The following is a 14,124-nucleotide window of genomic DNA, read 5'->3' as shown; positions in this document are numbered from 1 at the left end:
GGGCTGACAAAATGTTTCACAAAGAGCACACATGCAGGTGGGCTATACATGCATTGGTAGCGCAACCTTGTCATGCAAGCTCGACAAAACTTTGGGTTCATATAGTATGAAAGAGTCAATATTGTTATTAAAGACATGCAATGGAAAGCATTCCTGCACACTGTCACCTGTTGCTCTTACTTCTCCTGCCTGTGCCTATGACCCTGTTCAAAATGGGTTGCAAAACACATTATGTTATGTTTTGCATATGGAGAGGTACCTGCCTCTCACTCCAAAATGGCAACATTGATTTTTCTGTTTCAAGTAGGCAAGAAAAACAAAATTTTCATTGTTCTCTCTCCATGCTTTTTTCAACCACTCCTGATAAAGCTTGAAAAAAATTCAGTCAAAAAAGGTGACCACTCAAGATGCTGTCCAGCACAGGCAGACGTGCTAAACCATAAATCCCTGCTGGAGTGGAAGGGCCATAAAGAGGATGCTCCAAAGTTTCTGTTGCTTCTAACATACCTCCCATGTGCACCTGTGCTATTTAAATGATGTCAACTCGTGTATACAGCATACTGTTACGGAAAATATTTTTTTTTTCTAAGACTCTGCCTACTGGGCTTTAGTTTGTTTCTCCTATTTCTGTCAAAGTTTAAATGCAATTGCATTTAAAGATCTGTTGTTTCCCTTATTTTTTTTTCTTTTTCTTTTTTTTTTTTTTTTAAGTGCTGTTCATACCAGTTAGCAAGAAAGCAGAGAATTTGCCAGCCTGCAACTCCATTGTACTGTAACTGCTCTGGGCTTTACAGGATGCAACTCTTTCTCCAGGGAAGGATTTATCTCCAACAGATTAGCAAACTCACTGACTTCTGCCTTTTACTAATCCTTCTCCTCTTTCCTGTATCCAGTCATCTCAACACATCATCCTCTGGTCAACAGATATTTAAAAAAAAAACATACAATCTAAAGAATGACTCAGGAAAGCAAGAATGAATGAGTTCTGATAAAAATATCCATGAACCTGAAACTTCCTGCTGCACAGGGTATGTACACACAAGAAAGAGAGAGACGTGTAACAGTACTGCCCAGCATTTGAATCGTTTTAGCATGAGAATGCAACAGTGGAGAAATTTTGGACCAGAAAATTATTTGTAAAGCAGATGAAGCAATGCTGCTAGTGAAACGTGAAGAGCCTCATTTCCTTCTAATGCCCGGTTAAAGGCTGGCTTAAGCTGTAGCTTTGTTGACACTAGGAGAACAAGGATACCTTGTTGTGAGAACCACTGGTGACACCAGTCATCTCAAAGGGGCAAAAGATGAGGTGGAAACAAAACTGAGGTCCTTCATGAGCAAAGATGGTCAACACGTAGGGCACGCAGACAAAGCTTTCGAACAGCTTAGAAAAGATTGACGGTGGCCTGCTATGCTGAGGGGATTTGTGGAGTTAAGTGCCCCTAGCTGGCTAGATACATCTTTTTTTCTTCATGTGAATCCATAGTTTGGGTGAGCAGCTTAAATCTAATGAAATCTGGGGCTGCCGCAAATATGCCTGGAAAAACGGCAAGCTGAAGTCTGCCTCACGATTACCATTTCTCAAGGACCTCAGATCAGCTGTGCTTAGAAAATGAAATGATATTTATGTCCCGCTGAAATATCAGCACTGAATCCTTAACCTGGGCTTGCTGCTGAAAATCTTCTGCATAATGCACGAGGCAGCCTGGCTCTCCCTTCCAGCATCGGGCGTTGCGCAGAGCTAAAAGGAGCGAGCACCAAAAAGCCTGCTTGATCTGGAAAGCCAGACATTGGCACTCTGCACTCTGACAAGGAGTGGGCTTGTTAGGTGTGAGCAGCATGCCTACAAAGCCACAGATAATAGCTGAACTTCGAGATGAACGGCATTCTGGAGAGCTGGGTCATGATCACCACTAATATACGGAGGGAGAAAGCGAGGTGCAATGACCGGAGATTTCCTCAGCATCGGAGGGAGCTTTTCTGCTAGGGTTAAAGTGAAAATTCATGTCTCAGTCCCAAGAGCAAACCACAAGCTCATATTGCTTTTACTACAAACAGATTTCCCTTCACCATACTGTACTTCTTGCTGACTATTCAGTATGGTCATCCAAAAATACTCCTATTTGTGTTATTTTTCACACACACCGCCCTGAAACAAAATTCAGTATGAAAGAAGAGCAGTTTCCTCCAATACAGCTCCACATCCAAACTAAGCAGCAGTAAAATGGTATTTATTCACCAACTGAGGTTTCAAACAGTAAAATGATTGTTACTGAGTTACGGACTGGACCATGCCCTGAACAAGACCCCAGAATACGTCTCCGGTGGCAGCTCTGTCACCTCGACAGCCCTCCAGTGGCTTAGGCCCAGGGGCAATGCTTGAATTCAGCCAAGTGTCACAGTTGCAGGGGGCAGAATGGGGCAGAATTTGCCTTTGGTATTAAGGTGGGAGACAGAAAGAGGTGGGCTGGGTACCTGTGCCCAGAGCCTGTGGATGAATGAGGCTCTTTCTTCACCTGCCACGGGAATCTGGGAGAGCCTAGCCCAGGGATCCGCAGTGCCAAGTGTGCCTCAGAGCGCAGCTGCACTTCAAAAGCCAGGCAATCTGAAGGTGTGGGGGTGTTCATGAAGGGTCTTGGTTTTGTTTTAATTTCTCTTTTGCCTCTCTGTGACTGGTGTCATGAGCAAGATGGCCAATATGCAGGGCACACAGTCAAAGGGCCACAGGTCAGCAGGAGAGCACCTGAAGAACAGCACAAGGGAATTTCAGCCACTCCAAGCAATAAGGCACCTTCATCAGGGGCCCAGCCTAAAGGTCTCTGTGCTATCAAGAGGGCCACGAGATGATCAGAGGGCTGATCATGACCAGAGGAGCACCTTTCCTGTAAAGACAGGCTGAGGGAGTTGGGGATGTTCAGCCCAGAAAAGGGGCTTGGCAGAGACAGCGGCCTTCCTGTACCTAAAGGAGGCCTACAGGAAAGCTGGGGAGGGACTCTCGGTCAGGGAGTGTAGGGATAGGACAAGGGGAAATGGCTTTAAACTAAAAGAGGGGAGATTTAGGTTAGACATGAGGAAGAAATTCTTTTCTATGTGACGGTGGTGAGGCACTGGCACAGGCTGCCCAGAGAAGCTGTTGAAGGCCAGGGTTGGATGGGGCTTTTGGGCAACCTGGTCTAGTGGGAGGTGTCCCTGCCCTTGGCAAGGGGGTTGGAACTAAATGGTCTTTAAGGCCCCTTCCAACCCAAACCGTTCTGTGATTTCAAACACAGATGTATTCTCTTTCTACTTGAACTTTGGCAAGCCCTGTACCTTTCTCTATGTATTTGTTTTCCTGTTTGAATATGTGATATTCAAATGAAATATAAATATTAATATTTGATTAACTCACAGCTACAAAGCTTAGTTCCTTAAATTCTGGTACAGATCTTTGAAATCTTTGAAAAACTATATAAATATGAATTCTTTTATTTTTCTAGCATTACATTAACGACCGTACAGTGGAAGTTGATGAATTAAATAATCTCTGTCTATATTTGCTTATATCTTTCTGAAACAGTTACCTTTCTCATGCCTTGTCTCAATCCAGAAATGACATTTTTGGTAAAGCTTTGCAAAAACCCATTCAGCTGTTTTTGAGTCATCCAAGTATGTAAAAAACAGTTTCCAGCTGTTAAGTTTTCCATAAGCTTTTTTTTTTCTTAAACACGCTTGTATAATTATAACACAGCTTTGTTTTAAAACATCAAACTTGACACGTACATAGTCCTGAAAGAGAAGTAGCAGCGCTGCCATGTTTGAAACCACTTGGTTTTGAAATAACAAGGTTATTACCATATTAAAATATCTTTCTTTTCTTAAAGATTCTCCCAGACTCTAAGCTACAGATTTCTAACTTTAGACACCACTGAAACTTCTCAATTGTGTAACTGACCAAAAAAAAACCAAAAACACCACACAAACAAATGAAGAGAAAGAATCACTATTCCTGCAATCTGAGCAAGATGCAACACAGAAGACCGGTGAACACTGTTTATGATGGGATTAGGCTCAGTCCTGCCTATCGTGCACTTTGTATACACATACGCACTCTCAAGGAGAACTGCTAAAGCTCTGGCATGATCTCGCTGGAGAGAATGGCGATGGCTGGAGCTCCGTGCTTGGCAGCCCTGTCTGCTGGCTGGTGCCTCCAGGCTGTTCCTGCTCCCTCTCCTCTCAAGATCATGCTTCAACTAGCAGTACAGACCTAGGGTTATCCTCTCTCCAAAAAAATTTGGAGTTGTCACTTATGGTGGGACAAGGACAAGTATATAATTTCCCTTCATCTACAACATGTGGGCTCTCACTGCAGTGGCAATAGCTTTCCATAAATGCTCTGAATTCAATTTACCATTGCATACCTCTGCAGTTTTACTATTGCATCTTTGCATTTGGGTAAAGAATGGCATCAAATCTGACTGGAGAAGATTCTTCGCTTACATTCTGTCCAGATATAAGTGCAATGACTTGATACCAACCAGTCATTTACTTAAACATTTCATTTCACCTGAAGCATTTCAGTTTTTGATGTAAATATTGGTCCAGAGAATATTAATGGTGGCTGAAACAGGAGCTGCAGTTTGATTGATTATTGCATTACATGTGCTTTGCTCTCAAAACTATTTTCTCATTTGATGATGTAAAGGCATATGTAGTTTTTCTGCCTTGCACAAACAAATAACCTCAGCACGAATCCTCCTATTAGTTTGCAATAACTCTTTCTATGCAACATTTATGCAAAAGGAAAGTCACTGCAAGTGCAGGTTTCTGTATGGGGCTAAAGTGATTTGTACAGCCAAGAAGGGGCTCAGTAGCTGTTTCTCAGTCAAAGTAAACAGCAGTAGCTGCACATATTCTCCTACTGTGCAGGTGTGAGTCCAGAGAAACTATCAATGTCAGTGACACAACAGTGAATCTGAGAAGTCAGTCTGACTCATCTGGAAGTAAAAGATACAACTCTGATGGCTTTCATGGAGATAAATGTGTGCACACGTGCATGAATCCATCCTTCCTCACTTTACACTATCCGTGCTTTTATCAGTATATCTATAACTTGTTCTTATGTCTGTTACATCGAGAGGCTTTTTCAATGTATTTCAAACCACAGCAAACATGGACAGTGCTCAACAAACAAAATGTCACTGTAATATAATTTCAGGGAAAAAACTCAGCAGCTCCTACCCATCAAACTGTCTTCTCTATGTACTATATTGCCTTGGTAAACCCGCAGCTAGGGAACATGCAGTGAAAGACCCTATTGTATGGAAGGGGCAGAGGTAAGGTTGCTGTGGGAACCTTAACTCTAAATTTCCTGAATTTATGGAGATTAAAATCTGTCTTCACATCACATTAGCATACTTTTTGTGTATATGGAACATGGCCTAGGCAAGTGCATTGTTTCTAAAGGAAAAGGTATGTTATTGGGTAAATAGATGCCTGCACATTTTGGCAAGTGTAAGCTACATAATTCACTTCTAATCAATGCTACTGGATTCTGAAACCAACTAATAAGATAATGAAGTGGAAAAAGCAATAAAATAAAATAAAAAAAAGTAAGCTATGCTGCATGCCCTACTATTCTAAGCTTCGGTATCAAGACAAAATATGGGTAAGAGTTTTCCATTTGCTAGTTGTTAATAATCATCATCAGATCTGCCAGACACTCTTCAAGGGCTCTGTCTGTCTGGACCAGGTAGATGCTGCAATACACAAAGGACATCACATACAGAGAAAGAAAGAGTGTTCGTGGACAATGATGCAGCAGTCTTAATTAAGATTTTCATTACTGATACATACATTAAGGTTTTGCTAATGCAAGTGCCCAAGCACTGTCATGTGTAGGTAGATGTCTCCGATTTTATCTCTAGAAACCCTTTTGCAAATCATGCGAACATTCACCAGCCAAGGCTCAAAATCAGCTCACCTGCCCTTTGCTATAATGACAATGAAAAATAATAAATGATACTTTATTTGTGTGCCAGATGAGAACTTAACACTTTGTAGGTGTCAGAATGAATAGGATTCTGCAAAGCTGTACTACGGTGTATTGAAACTGATTTGCATCTCACTTACACCTGTTTGATGTTGATGTAACATCATGAGCTTCAATAGCATGAGTGTAGCAAATACTCGAGGAAAAAGGAATGAAAGACATGGAGGTAAATGGAAAATGGGATAAAACACAACACGAGCTTCCGAAGATAGACTGTAGTAGACTAACCCAGTAACTTTCTTTGATAAGATAACTGATTATCCAGACAAAGGAAGTGCAGTAAATTTAATCTATCAGTAAAGCATTTGATATAGTATCACAAGGGAAATTATGAATTAAGATGAAGATTAGTAAAAGGATTGTAAAGTGAGCAAATGCTTACCTGAAGGGGAGTTTTGAAAAAAGAATTATTGGGCAAGGTGAAGGCTATATTTCCATAATTTTTAGTTAAACATAATAGTATTTTTTAAATTAATAGGTTTGGGAGGAGTGGGTGATTTTTCTTTATGAAACCCCTTATAAAAGGAGGGGACATCATAAAGTAGGAAAAAGAAAGAGTATGCTTAACAGACATAAAAGGATCAATCAGCTTTAACGACTTGCTCATTAACAATATTTAGGCCTTATTCACCTGGCAGGAGAATAACTTTCTATAATGTTTCCATGTTATTTCTATGGTTCTGTCCTTTGGGAAGTTCAAAGATGCCACAGCTCTCTCAAAAATGCCAGAGCAGTTTACTTGTGTAGTTGAATTAGGCATCCAGTTCATTTTTATGCTTTTAAAATATTGTTACACCCAGAACAGGAAGCACATTCATCTACAAATCTGCTAGCTGAATGCTTCAGATTTCTTGCTTGAATATTGGACCCTGTCTTCCAGCAAAACGCTGCTGGACTAAGATCTGGAGGAGAAATATTGAGTGAACAGAGGGACTTACAAAAAGAAAGCACCACTTCTCCCTGAACACGTCACGTGCTATTCTTTATCTATTCAGGCTATCACATTTTGTGAATTTCTTCAACAGGACAAACTGGGCAGCCCAACAGCAAGGCTACGATACTGCAATGGCACACTCAGTACCAAGATGATATGCAACAAAATATAGCCATGCCAGGAAGTAAGGTGAAGGCAGCGCTACAGAAGTCACAGTAGAAGGTACCGATATGAGGTTAATTTGAGGCTCCGAAAGAAATGATCTGCTAGCATATTTTCAACAAGCTTACAAAAAAACAGGATTTTTGACAATCTTCCCTGAGGCATGCCTCAGTCTACAGGTAATTCAATGACTAGAATTGTTACCTTTCCATTAAAGTTCATTGGAAGAAAAGCTGCATTTTTCTTTTAGTCTTCTGTGGCAGACTTTTATTTCTTAGTGTCATAACTAGATCATGCTAAGCATGCATGGACATTCACAGCAAGAAATTCACACTGAGAACCAAAACTTGAAGGATTTAAGTGAAAGAATTGAAAAACAGTTTGTCAAATATATTATTCTTTGAGGTTGGTTATACGCTGATCACACATAGAAGGTATCCTTCACACCCTTCAGTGCTTATTGCAGAGCATTCAGAATGTAACACATTAATTTTTGTCTTTTATCTAAAAGGGAGTTTACTGCAAAAAGTGAAATTCAATTAATCTCTTTTACCAGTATCAAGGATAAGCGAAGACAGATGAATATGAAATTTAAACACATATCCAGGTCCAAATGTTGCAACTGATCCTTACTTTCGTGATTGGTTGAAGCATGAATAGTTTTAAATTGTATGTTATTTGAAGTTGGGATTCCAATTTTGTCTCTGACAATCAAGCTGTTTAGCATATGCTTAAGAAGTTAAAACATTAGAAAACAGTATTCAGAAAACGGATACAGCCATTCTATTAAATTTAAACTCAATCTGATGGAAGAGAAGTCAGCAAGATCTATTCAAATCCAAAAGCATTTTCTTCTGGTTGTGTTCAAAAATCTAATATTTTGGGCATGCAAACACATGAAATGAAAATATTACCTGGGGGGCTCTATTCATGAATTATATTCAGCATGATATTATCCAAAATGATGGAGGGAAGTAGCAGCAAGCATCAAGTTCAGAGGAAGAAAACATTATTTCTTAATACACTATGAATCTTTTATGTCTAAAATTTCCCATTCCCACCAAGAGGTAAGCCAGCCTTCTTGAAGCACATCCTGAGGACTAATCAATGATCACATATGTTTTGTCATGTACATCTGTGTAATGGCACACAGGTAAACTATATAGCAGATGGTTTCCATTTCTTTTTTTAAGTGAGAGAGGTGAAAAGAAAAGGGAAATGGTTGAGATGCTCTTTAAAGCTCATTTTCAATCATGGTGCCCTATATGTAGGACGTTTAGCATAAATGTGGAGACTTAGTCCGGCATTTAGACCTCTGTGAGAACTTGCATTTCAGTGTCAGTCCCACTAGTCAAATTTATGACCTATTGATCAAGAGGTGGTTTTTTGGAAACCAACCATTTCTGGTTACCTGGCTTTATAATAACCACTCCTCCAGTGCAACTTTCTCTTAGTACTCTTTTTTTTTGTTTTTTTTTTTTTTTTTCCACGTTAAATCTGGTGTGTACATTTTATGGAGACAGGTATGTGCCCATTTTATGTAACATGACATTAAAGCTGAGTGCCTCAGAGATTTTTTAGATAAGGAGAAGGACTGACAGTACATTTCAGAAAAAAAAAAGAGAGACATGTGGTGATATAAATGTAGAACAGCAACATGCTTGCCCAAGTTGGAAGATAATTTACCATAACTGCAAAGGGAATATTCTGAAAAGCTCTGCTACATTCTGTAGTCTTGCCATTTTGCACAGTGATTTCAGACCTAACAAACTGGATTGTCTCAATATTTGGATGGTTGATGTGGTTGATGTTGTTCAAACTGCTGTAGGCAATGCTGCTACTGCCTCAGCAAGGTGGTCTTTTCTATCCAAATATACTGAATTATGCCAGTGTGGAGTAAGACAAAAAAAAAGGTGCAATGGATGATTGCATTTTCTTTGTCCTTTTCTTCCTTTTTTTTTTTTTTCCTTAGCTAAATCTAGATACTATACTTCCAGAATTTTCTAGTATAATGTCCAATTTTCCTGCTGTAACCTGTTACATTTCAAAGAAAGCTAACACTCAATATATTATATTACACTAATTTGATGAAAAATAACCAGAACAAAAGAATCTCCAATAAGCATAATGGCAGAAAGGCGTGATATTTCCAGCTGTCATGCTGGCCAGTCTCAAATTCAACCTCATTCAACCTCTGTGGATATTTTGTAGGTATTACAAGCCTAAGCAGGTCACTTACATGCCTCTGTCATAATCCTCACATCAACTTCACAGCTGCGGGTAGCCATTATTATTTGTTAAATAATTTGAGTATTAACAGTGAAACTAATGCTTGAATGAAAAACTGGTATCAGATGTGGCCTTTTTTCCCCCGGCTACTTCTCTGGTTTTCTGGATATTTGGTCTGTTTTTATTAAAAATGTTTTAGAACAAACAAACAAGCAAACAAACAAAACCATGAACTTCAAACTTCATCAGAGTTGTTTTAAAGAAGATAATTTTTTTTTCATGCAAGTCTATTGCTTAAGTCCATTTGATGGTTATGTCTTCAGACACAGAATTAAGTTTGAAGTCCTGGCAATTATTTAAGAATATTCATGCAGGGGTGGATTCTCAGTTATACAGTTTGATTTCTATAAGCACTTCAGAATATAATTTCTACTCCACTTCTGTTTCCATCTTGTTTTACCATTTCTCTAATTTGCACACACCAAATAGAGGGTCTCTGCCCATGTTTTTTTTGCTTTTTATGGAGAATTCCTTTTCTTCAGGAGACATACAATAGCTGGGAAAATACTGTCCTTTTCCTGTCTTAAATTGCTGTGTAGGTGACAATTCCCTTTGAACCAACTCCTTACTCTTGTAAGTGGATAAACTGATTCTTATGGATAATTTGTATGTCAATTTATTACACTAAATTTGCTAATTCTTGAAAAATGAAAACAGCTCTCAAAAGCTGTTGTAAATACAAGAATTAGTACATCTAGACTTTTTTTTTTTGTCATTTTGCAAATGTTCATTTTTGATTCATTAATAAGCTTGATCTGGAGGTTATTATCCTCCTTTGAAGTAACGGAGAATTTCTTAAGAAACCTGAGAATAGAAAAGATGCCTCCTCCCTGTTCCTGATGTAGCAATCATAGTTGTTATTCTCAAGTTCCTCATCTGCAAAATAATATGAAGCACACTAACTAAGTAAAGAGGTTCAGATGCTGCTATTCGTAGATATTTCACGATGATGGTTTGGATTGCTACCAGATGACAGTTTGCTGGTGAACAAGTACCAACAGCAAGAACACGTACAGAGAGAGATATCAAAGGCTATTTGAGCATCATCATGTCTGATAAAGTGAATACGTACTCTCAGAAACTGGCAACTGGCAGCCTGGAACATTGCTGGGTGTCTTTTGACACACGAATCACTGATCATATGATGGATGGTTCTCATAACTATGATGAGATCAGTAAGATGCTGCTCATCTTCCCTTAGGTCATCATTACTTGACCAAGTATATCTTCATGAAGCTGAGGAATAAATGACACTTTTTTTTTTTTTTTAAAGAGGATGTCAAAGCACAAGGATCAGGATCAGTGCAGAATCTAATCAGAATGATGCTGGAGTTCAGTACACCCCAGTTAGATCAAGGAAATGAACAGATGTCCATGGAATCAGGTTAACACAACATGCAACTTCTTTGTATCTGGATCACTTTGGGGCATTTTTGCTTTGTATTTACCCAAAGATAGCAGCAGGTAATCCTTCAATATTGTGTGAGTTCCACCTGAATGGGTAGTGCTCTGGAAGTAAAAAGAGCATCCTACTGCAGCTACTTATCCTACAGTACATGCCTATCTTACTGCAAAGCACCTTAGTATTGTCAATACTGTTACATGGTGTTGACAATATGATAGAAAGGCTCAAGACTAGTAAGAAGACTTTCTTCCATGAAAAGGTCTATTTTTGACAAAGAATCCACCTGCTTCTCTCAAAACTCCTGAAGACATTCAAGTGGAGCAGAGATTAATTGCATTCCTCTTAAGTGGGAATACTGCTTGGGGGAGAGATACATGAAATCCCTCCACCTTCAAAAACCAGATGACATATAGACAGACAGACATGTACATAACCTGCGGGAGGAGGAGGAAGACTCTGAATCATCAGCAAGCTGTGGGTAGGGATGGGAGAAGAAAGCCCAGCAGTGGGTACTGAGGCAGAGGGCAGAACAAATCAAGTATTATCTATAGATTGACAGGTACCATTAACAGCTTCTAACGTGAAAATGTCCCAATTCTACTTTTTTTTTTCTCTTCTGTTACCCAAAAGAACTTAAAAGATCAGTGGCCTGAAGGACCTACCTTACAGAGAGAAAGGAGAGCCAGTACAAGCAATACAAACTTTACACACATGCCTGAAATAACATGAGGCTCCTGTGGAGCTGGCTGAGATGGGAATGGAGGAGCACAAAGAAGCCCTCAGCTATAGAATAAGCCTGACTTAAAGAAGCAAGAAAGTGTGTGACTCGAGCCTTACAGGTCAAGAAACAAAGGGAAACGACATCTTCATGGTCACACAGCAAAGCACTGTCAGAGAGGGATTTCGGCTCTGGGTTTCCACGTGCCTATCCAACATGAAGCTAGCTTGTTGCTTCCATCAAAACTGCCTTGCACACTGCTACCTGACGCTGCCAAAGCTGAGCAGGAATAAACTGGTGAGTTTGTACAAATGTTGATGGCATGCAGTCTCTGCCACAGAAATAAACGGCTGCACCGCTGCTGCAGGAAGTGTTCACAGAAGAGGTGTGCCTGTCGAGTCCCTGAGTATCATTAACACTTTTTATCGATACCATGAAGTTCTGCAACAAAAATAATAGGATTTGTCAGGGACCGTTATGAACCGCCCCTGCTGGATAAATACATAATACATGATGGCAAAGGTCTGATGGGACTTTAATCAATTGCCTTTCTGAGTCAAATAAATGTCACATTAGACGTAAGCCATGTTGTATTCTGTGGGGGCCTCTGCTCCCCTCGTCTCACAGGCCTGACACTGCCACGGGGAGCTATGCACGCGCATAGACTCCTACTTATTTGTAGCAAATATATCAGAGGAAAACGGGAACAGCACGTTGTAAATTACAGATTTGGGACACCTTATAATGAAAGGAAAAGGGGAATGGAAAGAAATATGGGGAGATCACTGGCATGAGAGGTCAGCTCAAATACGTCTCCTTGGTAGTTGGCATTGTCATATCACCTTTGGCAGTCACTGCAGCATATCTCATGTTTTTGCCCATAGGGCGGGGGAGAAGCAAGTCTGCCATTTCTTTCTGCATAGCAAAAGTACCGAGTCAACTTTAAATGTTAAAGTCACATATTTTAGCTCTGCCATCAGCAAAAGAAAGCTCTTTGTTTCAGCATGCACCTGAAAAAATTCTGAATGTCTCTTTGCACTTCAGCATGCCTTTGAAGAAATTCCAACAATCAGAACTCAACTTGAACTAAAAGTTGCAGTTTAATTTCTCTCCCAAATATAAAAATGCTATTTTTTCTTACTGTGTTATGCCTTTTTTTTTTTTTAAATTTTAATTCCAAGCAGCACTTTAACAGCCATCTACTTTCCTCTCTGAACATGTAGTAGACACGAATTTAAATTGCAAAATGGAGATCTGAAGTAACACAAAGTCCAGACAGATTTGGACATGGAGTTCTAAACATAAATTTAGAAGTCCTCATTATTTTTGGCAATAGCTCCAGCTTGAACACCCCAAAACAGTGGCTTAAAATGCTGGTGGACATTTGGAAAACTTTGGTCTATCTTTACTTTAGTAAATATTATGATGTGGTAGTTCTATATTTCCCTTTATATCACAACAAAAAGCTTCATTGTTACAAAACAGTAGATTTCACTGCCAATATGTATTAAAAACTCAATGCAAAATGTAAAGTTTTGTTCTAAATACACAAAACCATCACAGATTAGAGCCTGGCAAGATTAAAAACTAAAAGAAAACAAACAAATTCTCCCTAAGTTTCATTCCCCGTGCCCCCAAAAAAGAAAAAGCAAAACTCAAATGATTATTTTTTTTAAATCTTCCTGTTCCAGTTCTTAAGAACACAATTATCTGGATTTATGTTGTATTTTCTCCAATGAAAAAAGTCACTGCACTGATAACTTACATAGCAGCAGCCAAACGCAAGTGAAGGAGAACAGGCAAAAACAGAACCCTACCTAATATTTTCCAAAGAAACCACTAACAGGTTTTTAGTTCTGATATTGTTAGGTGTCAAGGTGAATACAGCGTATTTAATTTACCCAGATAAGAAGAGCAGGTTGGTATTAGGTTGGAAAGGACTGGGGTAAGGAAGGGTTCCATGCCATGAGGGCAGGTATCAGCAGGGATGGGCTGAAATGCTAGTTGACTGATTCCTACACTTGTTTAACTCTTGCACAGCACGGAATACGACACGCTTTATTCTCAGAGCTCAACCACACAATACCCATCACATCAAATATGTCCCCAGATTTAACAGGAGTCCTCCAGAAATGCACATATTAATTCCAGATCAATTGATCACACAATGTCACTGAACTAAGCCTGAGTCCCATAAGCTGATGCTGCATTATAATTCTGGACTGCTGCACCAGTATAACAACTCGATATTGACTCTTGTGGCCAGTAACAGAGACGTTCACAAAGGCTCTCTACTGCCCTAAATGGAACTTGAACAAAATATGTAACTCATATTAATGAAAAGTATAAAATGTTTGGTAACAAATACTTACAGAAGAGATAGGAGAGGTTCCTTCGGAGGAAGGCCACAAACTGATTGTGAGTGATCTGTAACGAAAAGGGAGAAAAAAAGAAGAAATTATGAATTTAAGTGATAATAAACACTCTAAATGATATCAAGATAAAAAAGGGATCGAGGAGACTCACAGATGGTAGCAGTTCCCACAGGAGAGAAAAAAAGTGCTTAAAATTCACAAAATGTATACATTTTG

The 14,124-nt window shown here is 39.4% G+C and overlaps 1 protein-coding gene across 36 annotated transcripts in view; it reads right to left on the bottom strand.

The window, feature by feature from the left end:
* The window catches only part of ZBTB20 (zinc finger and BTB domain containing 20), a 522,330-nt gene that overhangs the window by 126,663 nt on the left and 381,543 nt on the right, over nucleotides 1-14,124 (bottom strand). For all 36 annotated transcript variants that reach the window (XR_005267038.2, XR_011812419.1, XM_038181943.2 and 33 more), the window contains one exon: nucleotides 13,906-13,960. The gene's annotated coding sequence lies outside the window, so the exon portion shown is untranslated. The remainder of the gene's footprint in view (nucleotides 1-13,905; nucleotides 13,961-14,124) is intronic.

The sequence above is a fragment of the Anas platyrhynchos genome, chromosome 1 (assembly GCF_047663525.1).
Source record: "Anas platyrhynchos isolate ZD024472 breed Pekin duck chromosome 1, IASCAAS_PekinDuck_T2T, whole genome shotgun sequence".
Lineage (NCBI taxonomy): Eukaryota > Metazoa > Chordata > Aves > Anseriformes > Anatidae > Anas > Anas platyrhynchos.
This window is presented reverse-complemented; position numbering and strand designations above follow the sequence as displayed.